Below are 12,469 nucleotides of genomic sequence, written 5' to 3' on the forward strand. Positions count from 1 at the left end.
TTTAAGGTGCACATTTAGCAGAAAAGCCTCAGTGTGATTTCATGCATAAACCCAGAGAACGGAGCCCACAGATAGAGTTCAGCTAATAGGCAGTGAACACAAAGTGAAAATGGCAGTACTCACTGCATCGTCTGCATTTACGTAAATGGAAGGGAATATGCCTACCTTTTTCTTAGTTAAATCACACTGCGGCCGTCCACATCAAACTGTTAGCTTGGTTATCCTTCCTCTCAGTAAGTCTCCAAATCCACAGGGCCCTGGGTAAAAACAAAACTGTTTCAAAGCAATATAACACTTTTACAGCCTACTCAACCAGACAAACTGCTATGTTACTTATGTACTTGTTTCAAGAGTGTGTTCTGCCTACAGGTGCGACTACATCCGTCTCATGCTGCCAATAAAGTAGAATAGGTCACAGCATGACTGGGTAAATCTATTCCTGACAAAAAGCTTGCACCAGGATTCATGCAACTAGAATTAAAGGCCAATGAAAGAGTATGTATGTTTCACATAGAGACAAGACTATGATCGACTACAACCATGGTTGAGTCATATATAAAGGCCCTTGCAAATTTATATGACAATACATTTGAATGACAGCAAGAAAAGAAGGCTTAGTGGAGCAGGACACTTAGTTTTGGGGTATATACGCATACTCAGCCTCTCACATAGATTTCTACTAAACAGTGTCAGCGGCAGAGTACATGGGAAAGACAACAATAAGCCGGGAACTATAGGAAACAATTGGAAAGAATTGCAAGCCACGTTTGCTTGTGCTGTTATAGACCTCTATTGTGTCCAGCATAGCGAACAGCGAGTGATCCTTTTTATCAAAGATCTCACATGGATTCTGGGTCACTGAACCTGTTTAGATCTTTTGGCAGATTTCCATCGGTTCAGGTGGAATCCTCCAGGCTTTGTTCTTTACAAGTGGCATTTGAGGGGTCACTACTCTTTCCTGTGATTTATAGTCTTTAAATTGAGCCTTAGTCCTGGATGTCCTCTTTAGCAATTGATCATTTAACTCCCAACTTGGTATTTGCCTAGAAACTGGGATTTCTTCTTCAGTACAACCACTGCATGGTTAAGTATCGAAAGATACAATTGACATAAAACTAGTTATCATTAAAAAGACATAGGAAAGATCTGAAGAAGTGGAGATGGGAAATGGCCCTTGGGCGGGGCAGCAGAGAGGGTATTGCAGGTGAGGGAGGGTGAGGAAGGCGTAGCAACACAGTACACACAGCCAAGATGGTGATCACGCTGACATGGAACATGAGAGGGATGAATGCCCCATCTATGCGTCAAAAGATACAGAAATACCTCACAGACCAACACTATGATGCAGTGGCACACCAGGAGACCCACTTTAAAAGGTAAGAAGACCACAGAATAAAACCCAAAGCATACCCCAAAGTTTTTAAATCCTCTGCCAATACCAAACACAATGGAGTCGCCCTCTTCTTCCATTCTTCCCTCAAATTCCAACAGACTATAAAATCGACAAGAAGGGGAGGGTGGTATTGGTAAAGGGCCATATATGGGGACGCATATGCACGTTTGTGGGTATATATGTACCGAATTCAAATAAAGAAACCTTCATCCACAATGACCCTTCGGGATGGCTTTGCAGAGGGCGACATAGTGATGATGAGAGATTTTAATCTGACATGGCATTCCGGGACGGACTGCACCCACCCACATAGAGCCCACACAGGAAGCTTCCTAAAGAATTTGAAACAAGCTATACACGACTTAGGCCTCAGACAGCTGGAGGGAAGCACACCCAGAAGATAAACATTACACATTTTTCTCCCACATCCCCATACTTACTCGAGACTCGACTACATATTTATGAACCAAACCCTTAATATGTTAGTTTGGGATGCCACCCAAGACCCCATTATCATCTCCGACCATGCTCCAGTGGCTGTCACCCTTGAGTGGCCCAGCCCTAAACAGTAGTTTAAACTATAGTTCTTCCCCAAAACGGTAACACAAGACAAAGCACTCCGCGATGCCCTACGCTCATCAATTAGGGAGTACTTTCAGCTAAATGATCCCCAAGACACGTCTCCAACAAACAACTGGGATGCATTCAAGGTCGTAATCAGGGGCCAATGCATAACACTAAGGGCTCAATAATGAAAGAACAACAAAAAGAATAACCTTGGAGGGAGAATTGAAAACACTAGAACTAACACACAAAGCCAACCCTACCTTCACAGCCCAAAGAAAGATAACAGCCCCAAATGGGAAACTCCACACGATCTACTCTAACAGAGCAGAATTAACACTGCTTACACTTAAGCAGACCTCATATGCACAGGGCAATAAAGTAGAACCAAATCTGGCACGCCAATTATGGGTAAAGAGGGAAAATGACTTTATCTGGGACATTCAGGCACCCTCAGGCTCGCAGACACACAATGATTCGTGGAAGCAAGAGCATTCAGGGAATTTTACAGTACACTGTACACAGCTGACCCACTCAATTTTCAGGCACAAACAGATTATATAGATACTGTGGAACTCCCACAGGTTACACAGAACCAGAATAAACAACTAGGGGAAGCTATCACAGAGGAAGAAGTACAGAGAGCGATCAGGAGTCTGAAATTACACAAATCTCCTGGGCCCGATGGCCTGACAACACAATTTTACAAAACTTTTAGTACCAAACTAATTCCCTAGCTGACAGCCCTTTTTAATCATGTAGCGACTACTAAACAAACACACACTATGAGTCAATCCCTTCACACTGCGATTCCAAATCCCGGAAAAGATCCATGGCAGTGTGGTTTGTATTGTCCCATAGCACTTCTTAATCTAGACGCTAATTTGTATTCCACATTTTTGGCTACCCGCCTAGAAAGTTTTATGCCAGGACTGATCCACCCTGATCAATAGGGATTTATTAAGGGACGACAGATGCATGACGTGTGCACGGTGATACATCTAATAGTTTTCTTTTTCAGATCCTTCAAAAATGTGGCTTTTGCGAAGCATTTATCAATATGAAAAAGGCTAACTCTGCAGCACCCAGCGCAAGAGTATTGGTCAACGGAATGGCTTCTGAACCCATCCTTCTGGAACGAGCAGGGTTGCCCCTTATCCTCACTCCTCTTTGCGCTTAGCATTGAACCGTTAGCCACATGACCTAGAGACAATAGATGACTTAGGGGAATCCCATTCGGCTGCGACAAACACAAAATATCACTGTTCGCTCACGATGTCTTATTAAGAATAGCGGACCCGCGCCAATACATTACGACTATATGCCAAGAACTGGGAAGCTTCGAGGTAGTAGCGGGATTGCGCATTAACCTTCTTTAGTCCTTTCTTTTCAACTTAACACTACCAGAGGGGAAGATGAGTGATCTGGTGGCGTCAACTCTCTTCCAGTGGGCCAAGAAAGATTTAACATACCTGGGAATAAAACTGACCACAAAAATGTCATGGTTATTTGCAGCTAACTACCCACCACTCCTACATCAGCTACGATCGGACCGGAAGAGATGGGCTCCCCTTCACCTTTCCTGGTTAGGCAGAATACATGCCATGAAGATGGTAGTCCTACCAAAATGTCTCCACCTGTTTTAAAGTCTGCACATAGAACTCGAAAGCAACTTCTTGCGCGAGGTCCACATACTCTTAAGGAATTCATATGGCAGAACAAGAGACTGCTGTTTCACCTTCTCGGAAAGCCTACAGATGAGGAAGGACTGGCAATGCCCAACCTGAACCTCTATTACAAAGTGGGCCAACTTTGAGTCCCGATTTAATGGTCCTGATGCGAGTCAGATAAACACTGGCTACATATGGACTGAGCAATTGCAGGTAGAGTAATATGGGAAGTCCTTTGGAAACCAAAGGGGGACCGCTCGGCAAATGCATACATTAGCATGCCCACTAGGATGGCTTAAAGTATGGAACAATATACTGAGACAGACAGAATGGACTACGTTCCCCTCTCCATTCACTCCAACCCTGCTATCCCACCAACACTACAGCCAGGGCCCTTCAACGAATGGCCGAAGGGTGGCTATATCACTGTGGCCGACATATTCCACAACTGGGACATTTTAACATTCGCACACTGCCAAAGGGAATTCAACCTACCAAACACTATCGGTATCTTCAACTACGCCACTGGGTCCTACAACCTAAGCTGAGAGAAGGAGAGATTAGAGAACTCATGGCCTTGGAGCGTTTTGTAAAGGGGGCCAGCTCAGTGAAAGGGACCCTCTCCTTCTTATACTCCCTTTTACTGCACACGTCTAGGTGCCCACGCGATCTGGAATTCTGGGAACGCACACTAGGCCAAGATATCATAGACTCTCAGTGGCAAGCCCTCTGGAGGAACATAAAACACCATTGTCACTCCCTCAGTCAGCGCGAAGCCCACTACAAGATAATGTTTGACTGATACCTGTACCCTGAGAAACTGGAAAAAAAAATCCTATCTCTTTGGACCTTTGTTGGAGGGGCTGCGGCCGCAACTTCCGCCATATATGGTGGGACTGCCCGTAAATTCGCCACTTTTGGTCAGGAATCCTGGCTCAAATCAAAGAGACATTAGGCTATCCCGTCCCGGATTCCCGAGAGTTCATGTTACTGGGCTTGAGGGACCCAACCTTGAAATACCAAACTAAAGCCAACCAAGCCAATATATGGCTCTGCCTGGGAGCAGCTAAAACAGCGATAGCTGCCGCCTGGAAAAAGAATCTCCAGCCATAACACAATGGCATGCTCGGCTATGGCAGGCACTCCCCATGGAACGTATGAGTGACATATATAGAGACAAATTAAAAAAAAACTTTGAATATGCCTGGGGTACCTTCACCAAATATCTATCCAGCAGTCTCCCATTAACCACCTGCCTCACGAGAATTAGAGCATTGCACCTGTTTCAGTTTTAAACTGAGCCACCACGAATGTACAAAACCACCTCAAGATTAGATTAGCTGCTCCGGAACCCCGAGACCCCGTACATCCCAAGTTGTTAACTTTACCCCACTATGATTTACTTTCTACCTCTCTCCTCATTATAGCTCAGCTTCACACTTCCCTATACCCGATTCTCAAAAGAGAGAAATAACATATCTACAATCCACAAGGAAAGGAACCGAGGGGAGGGATTGGGGAGGAGGAATGGACTGACACTACAGATGATATGTTTCTGTTTTTGTTATTCTTTCCATTTGTTGTACCAACCAGTAATGTAGATTTGCAGGTAATACCTGAAGAAATAACTGCATGAGAAATGAATTGGATCATCCAACAGAATCTGTACACGGTAACAGACGGCTGATAGCGATATCCGAATGCAAAGATAAGATGTATTACCATGCTTGTTGATTGATGTGCTGTAAAAACTCAAAAACAGGTTTGACAAAAAAAAGACATAAGAAACCGTGATCCCTATTGATACTCTTCCTGCTATGATTCACATGTATGACCTGTTGTTTAAAGACTAAATGGTCTAAATAGACTGCGTTTGAACTGAACTGATTCACACAATAGTACTTAACCACATCCATGGAGGGAACAAAGTTAGGAGGAGTTAAAGATGTGTTTTGCTGCTTTTACTAATTTTCACTGCTGGTGATAGAAGTAAACAATAAGATTGCATTTCTTCCATTCAGTACACATTACTTTGAGTGCTGTCTGAGACTAGAATTAGGGTTGGTGATTTGGGCATTTGTTAACAGTCAACCGCATTTGTGTGTGCTGAGATATTTTTCTTCAGTCACAACAACCTATTTTTTTTCTTTTTATGTACTCATACATTCCATCAAAAAAAAGCTCAAGATGGGATGCTCCACTCTCCTCATGCAAGCCCTTCTTCGAGACCGCCCTAGTGTTGGGCCTGAAGGAGAGATTGAGTCTTCCCAGAGGTACGGCTGTATCCTAGTCCCACTCCCGTTCACATCATCCTATTTTGATGGCAAATATGCGAATCCGGATAAGTCTTTAGGATTGTTCTTCCTGCATTTCTACTTTATTGCAGTTTTTGTAATCAATAACAAACAGTGTGCTTGAGTTTAGTAATGTTTGGATTAGTAGTGACACTTCTAAATTTACCAGAATGTCTGCTTTGTGTATCAGGCCAATTTACTTCGTTAGCTACTGATTTGCCTCCTCAAAAATAGCTCGAGGTGCCATTTCACCAATATTCATGCTCTCTGTGGAAATATGCCTGCATCCTGGTAGGTTTGTGAAACAGAGGCAGCCCTTTAATTCTTTAAATACAGTTAGTTTGAGCGGCGAGAAATAGGAGGTTTTAGCTAGCTGCCATGTCTGTATTGTAAGTCTTATTTCTGGTGCTTTATCAGTTGAAGAAATGTTAAAGTAACAGAAATGTTCATCTGTTTTACTAGTTAGCTTACTTCAGGCTTGTATAACAGTCTACACTGAAAAAGTCTGCTTCTCTGGAAACCCTTTTCTCCTCATCCTAATCAAGTCTCCTACTTTTTCATCCTATAACAACTCTTGCACAAGACCCCTACTTTTGCAACTGCTTGAGTTATCAACAAAGTATAACTATTTCATTATGTAACTGTCACATGTATTTGCAAAGGTCTCTGTTGATCCTTGGGGGTTCAGTAGCAAAATATATTACCTGGCCCTCGTCTTGCGCACCTTGAGAGCGGTAACACGTTGCGCCATTCTAGACACTCAACTCAGGCCATTGGAAAGTGTCCTAATTGTAGCAGCAAGACTCCCAGAGGGGCTGAGCAAAACCAACTCACTCCGAAAACTAGATTGGCTCACCCTGCTAGCTCAACTCACCTCCAAGACCTGACGTGTTATATTTAAGGCTCTTGCTTACAATACACCACGTGATCACAACACACATATCCAGGACATTTCCAGAACTTAAAACTAAGTGATGAAAGAGGGAAAATCCCAGAAGGCAGTTCGTTCTTCTCTTGGTAAGCACCAGGGATCAGGAGCTGCAGCCCACCAATAGAAGCGCTCAGTTAGTTTATAGCTGTGTCTGCACTACATAAATATACTTATATAAACTAACACATACATACATACAAGCAGCTGGGAGAAAGGAAACAAACATTCAAATGGAAATTTTGCTTACAAAATGATCATGCTTTCTAGATGGCTCTCAAATCTATTCTTTATGAGGCTTATATGGCACCTTGAAAATGTAATGGGTCACAGCAGCAAACATGTATACATGAGGTACACAGTGTTATGTGATAATTCAAAACCTCACCCCGATATCAGAAGCTCAAATGAATACCAAAGAAGGAAATACATTGTAAAAAGTACAGTTGTGGATTCAACTTTTAGGGTTATGTATCCATGAAATAATGCTGTACATACATACGGTTTATTGTTCAATGAAAGGCCTCCATCGTAACGCATCATCATACGCTATACGCCCATTCCAGTTATATCGAAGCCGGTAACGATTCTTAATGCTTAGCATTAGTCATTCCACAAATGAGCCGAACTGGGTCTTGAAGCATTTGTGCCACTGGCTGCCAGTCGTTAGAGAGGGCTTCAATTGGAACAACAGGGGCAAACTCTAGCAGGAGGGACATGCTAACTGGATGGAGAGACTACAGAAGAAACTCTGGATGTGTATCCCTATAGAGGTACATTATCAAGGGCAAGGTACATGAATCTCCTTCCTGTCCGATACATTATATGGTTTGCGTGTTTATAGTCGCCAGTAAAGAGAAGGCAGCTGTGGAAAGGTAGTGTTAGTTTACAACATTCATAATCTGCTGTCATTTGGCAAAAAAAGATCCAGAAATATGAACATCTGTAGCTTTTACTGCACACAGAGGTCTGCAGGGGCTTTGAGCCCATCGGGTATTTTCTGAGAGAGCTGCCCAAACGGTTTCCATTGGCCTGAGATTAGCTGCGATTACTACATTGTTTGAGTGCCTGACAAGAGCACTATCGAGCTCATTTTTCCCTCTTCCTGAAATGGTACAAATGTTTTTATTATCTATTTGCGCCATGACTGACTCCACAGTTATTTGTGACCAGCATTTCTTTAACCATTATTCCAGTGCTCGCCCCAGCCCATAATGGATGCTTCTATCAGAGTCCGGAGTCAGGAAATTGCTTCTGGCAAATACCCCTTTTGCCATCAGTCATAACAAGGGAGCCAGGGGCTCGAAAGAAAGAAATGAAAAGGGTCAATCCTTCCTAGTTGGATATTAGCGGAACAATAATTTGGCTGCAGAGGACCCCGTCTCCCCTGCCCGTTGGCGCTACACTTGCAGCACTGCTGAGCGTTATGCCACTGAGCCCTGGATCAGAACGAGAGGCCTGGAAGGTGTCAAGGAGGTAAGGTCTCCACAATAAAGCATGTGTTTGTGTCCGGCGCAGTGTTAGAATGAGATCTGTCACAGCTCCTTTTCCATGCAGGCCGCTCATCTGTAGGGGAAACTGTTGAGGAGACTCAGCAAGGAAACAGGGGCTGAAATGTACTCTAGAACAATTCCAAATTCATGGTGTAGCTTCTCCCTGTAGGAGCTCCATCTCGATGAATCCTACACGGGCTAGGACTGCCTCTTACTAGGTTTTGCGCTTTTTAGAAAAACTAACTCTCTAGAATATTGATACAATACTGTTACCATACACCATACTAAAGAAGCTACTTCTGCTGTGGATATACAATGATTATTCTCAAATTTGCGTAGCTCTCAGTTTACAGATTTTTTTAATATAGTCTGCGACAATTCTCATATTTTGGGGAAAAATAAAATTGTTTATAGACAAAGAAAGAAAGTAGAAAGGCGCACAAGACCTACCTGTTAAGTAACCTTTGCTAGGCTCCTTGCTAACATTCTTTCACTGCTCCACTCTTTTGTTGCAGGAAAACTACCAACACCCATAATGGTGTCATCGCCATAAGAAATGCAAAATACAAACATACTTTGATAGGCTTTGGTCTGCCCACATTAAGAAGGATGGGGAGATATAGGTTCTAAAAATACAAACTCACTGAGAAAAGCCTTCGTCTATTGTAAACAACGTGGATGCTGGTGAAACGAAATCACCTAAGGTGGCGTTAGGATCAATATACTAGCAAATGATCCATCTGAACACATGCCAGCAGACCAAGTGATAGTTCAAAGGACGGGGGCCAGCTGCTTAGCTTTGTGGTAGGCTTTAATCTAACTGATGAAAACTTAATTGCTTTACACACCAATGGTTTTGTTACTGTTTAAGGAAGCTATGTGGCCATTAAATCAATCATGACAACGAATGAATAAAAAAAAGTTTAACAATAAATAACACAATTTGCAATGCAATAGGTCTCACATTTGCCAGTTAGAGCGATTGGCGTTGTAAATGTGTTTTGGTATGGAGTGGAGAGGATGTATGTGGATTAGAGTGCAATTATGTAAATTGAATTGGAATGGTTAGTCGTGGAATTGTGTGGTGTGTAGCGTATTTGTGTAGTGGAATTATGTGGCATGGTGAATAGATAGGGATGAGAGCTGCACTGAATAGACTGAAAGGAAGCTGGAGAGGAATAGGTAGTTTGTGTTCGAAGTGGTGAATGAACTCCAGAGGAGCAGTAAGAGTGTGAGAGAAAGATGGGGAGAGCAGGCCATAGATGCATAGAGAGAGTGTGCCTGTGTATGTAGAAGACACCCCAAGAAGAGGAGGAGAGCATGTGCTTGAGGGACTGATTTTGAAAAGGCATGGGAACAAAACAGTGCTTGAAGACAAGTGAACCAATATGAGAGAGGAGGGAAGAGTGTGTTAGAGAGCAAGAGAGAAGTGTGAGAGAGAGAGACGGGTGAAAGAGGTCCCTGAGGGGGGGGGGGGGGGGGGAGACGAGAGATAGACTAGTGGAAAGCACAAGGAGGTATAGAAAGGTAGCATGTGTGAGCAAACATTATAGAGAGGAGACAGGAAGTGTGAGGGAGGGCTGAGAGGGGGCATTGGAACTGGAGAGGAATGCCACTTTCAAAGGTTGACTGCTCACCTTCCTGTTGCTTATTGAGGTATTTGGGTGCTAAGCTGGTACTAATGTGGTGCAACCAATTCTCAAACAGTCTCAACAAGTGTAAAACTGTCAAAATAAGTAATACAGCTAAAAATGTGACACATTATAAACATAATTTGGCACAAATTACTCAAACCTGCCACATAATTTGGCCCAACCCTGCCGCGTAATTCTAGTGGACCTGCTTGTTATAATTACATGGTGCTAACACCAACCCCCTAACTCTTCACATGCTGATTTTCTTCATGTGCTTTAAATCAGACTTGACTTGCGCAATACCCTCATGTATAATGTACCACTATGGTCCTATTCATGTTGCTATTCCAGAAGCACAACTGAGCTTCAGAAACCCAAGACTTCACCAGATGTGGGCATCTGTGTTTAGTGTAGCAATAAAATACAGAAGCACTTCTAAACTGTAATCCGCTTTTCACCTATCAATTCCGATGTGTGTGAGTGAATATAAAAACAATGCCTTTGTATTGTCGTCTGTATGGTGGCTTGGCTCCCCCAAATTTACTCCCTCACTCCTCTCCTACCTATGTAACCTGTGGGCTCCAGAAGTGATTCTGTTCCCATTTCGTACTCTAGATTTGAAGGAGTGGAGGAGTCATTGAACAGCTCTAGACTGACATGCTGTCTCCCATGAAGAGTAATGGGGCTGTGGCCAGACCATGTTGATGAAAGAGGCGGAGTTTGTGGTGTGATACATCAGCTGAGCTGCCATCTGTCAAGTGTGAGGGTTAAACCATTGGAAGCTAAATGCCTCAGGTAAAAGATGGATCTCAGTTGGATCCAGAGCCTGCGAACTTGGAAACAGGACCTGAGAAATGCAAAGAGATGCTACTAATAGTCACAGAAAAGGACAATAACAAGCTCTTCGGAAAGCGCAAAGGAGCTGCGAGCTTGGGGACCAGGCAGACAAATGAGACTATTACAGAATGAAATTGGGATCAAGCTGTGATGTAAGAAATGACATTTCACATCTGGGGAGGCATCCATGATAGTCCCACCTCCGTCAACACATTCTGCGAAGTTGTTGTATGCAGAGTGCTGGACTATGTGTAACCAGAGGGTTTTAACAAAAGAAGCCATAGCGACCGTTGGCTCTTGCCTCAAGGGATACAGCTGTAAGAGCCCCCCACAGAACAAGGCTGTGTTCTTGCCGCAGTTAATGTGAAGTGAACGCGTGTTCTCATGTGAACGCGACCTTCTTCTCCCCGACTTTGCATGTGCTCTGCATCAGGAGGAGAGCGTGAGACCTACGGCAACACCACGAACAAGGGGCAAAGGAAAAACGGGATGCGCAGCAGCTTGTGAAGATTCAGAGCAGAGCTCGGAACAGGAGCATAAAACTAACAAAACAAGCAGAGGCAAAACAAAAAGTAGTGCACCAACACCAACGATATGGTCAATCGTGCAAGAATACAGGTAACAGGGTCAGTTTCCACGGTGGGAATAAAACAGCCAAAGGGCGGGACAAACATCATTTACCAAAGAAATTGAAGGAATTTTGAAAGACAGGCAAAGGAACAAATGAAAGTGATGGGCACAGTGAAAGCCCACATAAGTAGACAGCGCATGCACCCTGCCTAGGCTCGTCCTAAAAACATTCAATCATTGGTCTAATCAATATGGATTTTTCTCCATTAGTTGTTTCGAATCAGACTCATATTTAACATGTGAAATAGACACCGATTGGTCTGACTGGCAGTGCCCTGCTTTGTTTCAGGAAAGTGCGCCTTTGGGCTTCCAGTCTAGGTAAGAGTGTTACAAGCTGAGTTACAAGAGGACAATTACTAGTACTCTTACCTCATGGATCTCCCACCTATACTGCTGTGCTTAGGAGTAAGACGAGGTCCTCATCGGATTCTGAAACTTCTACAATTATAATGGCACCCACTCTGACAGAGAGACACTATCACCCGCCCCACCCTCGAAGACTGCCTACTAGACTTGTAGATGTGCATAGTATAACCTAGAGATCGATATGAGGAGCTCACACCACAAATGTTCAGACTGTACCTCAGTGCCATTTGTGAACTCCCTCCCAAATTTATGGTACTGGTGGTCACATGTTTGAGGTTGTCCCTTATTTACAAATAACGTGCATGTTTGCTGACTACACTGTAATGATTTAGACTTTTATAGGACTGCATAACAAAGACAGATCAAAATAAATATTTATTTGAGATGTGAGCAACTAATGGAAGTTATCAATAGTACACTGCAAACTAGGTATAATGACGTGCCTCTCTCTTCCAGACTGGGAAAGTAAAATGGAGTAGCTGCTCAGAAGTAAGTAGTTTGTGGTAAAACAGAATATAATCTAACAGATGTATAACTGGCATGACCCCAATACTCTAAAATGGAAGGATATCTAAGGATAAGCCCCTATATTTCAGGGGTATGATAGAAAGTTGAACACGTGGTAACTGATAGCATTACATGGAATGTATTGAAGCTGAA

At 43.3% G+C, this 12,469-nt stretch overlaps 1 protein-coding gene across 3 annotated transcripts in view; it reads right to left on the reverse strand.

The window, feature by feature from the left end:
- Positions 1–12,469, reverse strand: part of LOC147718587 (transcriptional regulator Kaiso-like) — a 368,583-nt gene that overhangs the window by 98,614 nt on the left and 257,500 nt on the right. For 2 of the 3 annotated variants that reach the window (XM_086918535.1, XM_086918534.1), the window contains exon 2: positions 166–257. The exons of the other annotated variant lie outside the window; for it this stretch is intronic. The gene's annotated coding sequence lies outside the window, so the exon portion shown is untranslated. The remainder of the gene's footprint in view (positions 1–165; positions 258–12,469) is intronic. 3 annotated transcript variants of the gene reach the window in all.

This window comes from Lissotriton vulgaris, chromosome 4_1 (genome assembly GCF_964263255.1).
Source record: "Lissotriton vulgaris chromosome 4_1, aLisVul1.2, whole genome shotgun sequence".
NCBI lineage: Eukaryota > Metazoa > Chordata > Amphibia > Caudata > Salamandridae > Lissotriton > Lissotriton vulgaris.